Here is a 2,592-nt window from a genome sequence, read left to right on the forward strand (position 1 = left end):
GAGCTGAGGGGAAGAGTATTCCAGATGATTTGATTTGAGCAAGAGCGAGGATTTATTATTTTCCCTATTTCTTATACTTCTTATACTCTAACCTTTTTTCTCTACTTAATGAAAATTTTAATAAGAAAACAAAATAATTATATATGAAAATATATGTATATTTTAAAGAAAATTAACAATGTTGATTATGATGATGAAGTGAATACCCATACACTTAGCATTTGAGTTGTTTCCAATTTTTTTGCCATTACAAACAATGGTGCTATCAGTATTCTTGTACCTTTTTCCCTGTGCACACAGGGAAAAATCTTTCCAAGGTATGCCCAAAGGACAGGAGTTACTGTCTTTTAAGGTACATGGAAACTATTCAGTCTTTAAGCCAATGTCCTCTCCTTCCAGCAGTCTGTGTTTCCATTACTCCTCATCTTCAGAAACACTTGATATTTTCATTCTTTTAATTTTGACTACTCTGGTAGATGGGAAATGTTCTCTTTGTGGTTTTAGTTTGCATTTTTCTGATTACAAGTTATGTCTGAGAATCTTTTCATTTGTTTATTGGCCTTTATAGTTTCCTCTTCTGGGAAATGTCTATGCATGTCTTTTGCATCTCTCCCTTCTACTCTAACTTTAAACTGCTCTACTCTCTCCATCATATGCTATTTTCCAGTGAGTTGTTCATCCTTACTTTTGTATTACTATTATTGTAAAAGTTGTCAAAGTTTCAGAAATAATCAAAGACTACTGTAGTCAATTTCTGTATACTCTTGACCTAGGTTACACAATTGTTAACATTTTGTCATGTATTTTTTCATTCAAACATTTGAAAATAAGTTGCAGATGTCATTATATCTCCCCGAATACTTCAGCATATATCTCCTAAGAATAAAGATATTCCCCTATGTACTCAAAATGCCATTGTCACGCCTAAGAAAATAATTTAACTATATGGTGTAATAGTCCAGTGGATTTTTAAATTTCCTTAGTAGTCCTAAAAATGTTCTTATAGGTGTTATTTTTTTTATTTTAAGTAGAATCCAACAAAAGTTTGTGTATTGCCTTTAGTTGTTACTTTCCTTTAAGGTTTCTTTTAATCAGGAACAATTCTTCTCTTATTTTCTTGCCATTAACCTTTTGAGGAGTCCAGGCTAATTTTCATGTAGAGAACTTTCTTCTTGAAACGCATTCTTCACTTGTTTCCCTGCATGCCAATCTCTGTTACTTCCTCTCTCACTCTTTCTGTGTCCCCTTTGCTATCTTCAGCTTTCTAAACTCCCAGTGTTTTTCTCTCATTAAAAATTGGGAATGCCTCAAGGCCCAGTCCTTGGACATCTTTTTGATTCTTGGGTGATTACATTTCATCTCATGTCTCTAAAAATCATCTATATGCTAATGCCTCCCAAATTTCTGTCTCCAGTTTTTACCCCTTCTCTATATTCTAGATTCACATTACCAAATTTTCACTAAGCAGATCCCCCTAGGTGTCTAATAGATGCCTCCAATGAATAAGTCCTTTGGGAGATGTCTTGCTTCCTGGTCTTCCCCATTCAAACCAACCTGTTGCTTCCCACTTTTCTCTACTTAATTAATAGCATCTCTGTCTCTTTTAGTAGCTCTGGTTTGAAGCCTTTCCTTCATCTGTGACCCCTTTTTGTTCATATATATATATATGTACACACATATATATGAAAAAAATACCTGAACTCTGGTACCTCTTATCATCTGTCTCTTCTACTTTAAATGCTGTACTCTCCATTTTTTATTTTTTTATGAGACAGAGTCTTGTTCTGTTGCCCACTGCAACCTCAACTCCTGGGCTCAAGCAATCCTCCTGCCTCAGCCTCCTGAGTAGCTGGGACTACAGGTGCGTGCCACCACACCTGTCTAATTTTTTCTGTTTTTAGTAGAGATGGGTCTCATTCTTGCTCAGGCTGGTCTCGAAGTCCTGACCTCAAGCAATCCTCCCACCTGAGCCTCACAGTGTGCTAGGATTACAGGCTTAAGCTACCATCCCCTGCCTCTCTATCATATTTTATTCCAGAGTCCTCGTCACTGATCTCTCTATTTCTACCATTGCCTCCCTGTAGCCTTTTATCCACAGATCAGCTACAGTTATGTTTTCCACATGAAAATCAGAATAAAAGCCAAAGTTCTTACTACCTTTCTGGCTTTATTTCCTACCTCTGTCCCTTGAACAATCCACTCAGGCCTGTTGGCTGTTCCATTAACTTGCCTACAGAGCATGTTTTTGCCTTAGGCCCCTTTTCACATTCTATTCCCCTGCCTGGATGTTCTTTCCCAGATATCTGCGTGGCTTATTTCTTCACCTCTTTGAGATTTCTGCTCAATTATTTATATTGTGAGAGAGGCCTTCCCTCATTCCTCTGTCTGCTCACTTTTTCACTCTCTACCTTTACCTTAATTTTTTTTAATAGCATTTATTATCTTCCTTCCTTCACTAGACTAAGTTCCAAGAAGACAGGAACTTTGTTTTGATTACAGCTGTATTCCAGTTCCTATAATAGTGCTTGACAAATAGTTGAAATGTAAGAAATGTTTGTTGAGTGAATCTCTGCATTTATGAATTCCCAGTTT

General features: G+C 36.5%; 1 protein-coding gene across 1 annotated transcript in view; it reads left to right on the forward strand.

The window, feature by feature from the left end:
• MRPL13 (mitochondrial ribosomal protein L13) overlaps positions 1-2,592 on the forward strand; it is a 57,621-nt gene that overhangs the window by 2,764 nt on the left and 52,265 nt on the right. The gene's annotated exons all lie outside the window — the stretch shown is intronic.

Source organism: Propithecus coquereli, unplaced genomic scaffold (genome assembly GCF_000956105.1).
Source record: "Propithecus coquereli isolate 6110/MARCELLA unplaced genomic scaffold, Pcoq_1.0 Scaffold247, whole genome shotgun sequence".
Lineage (NCBI taxonomy): Eukaryota > Metazoa > Chordata > Mammalia > Primates > Indriidae > Propithecus > Propithecus coquereli.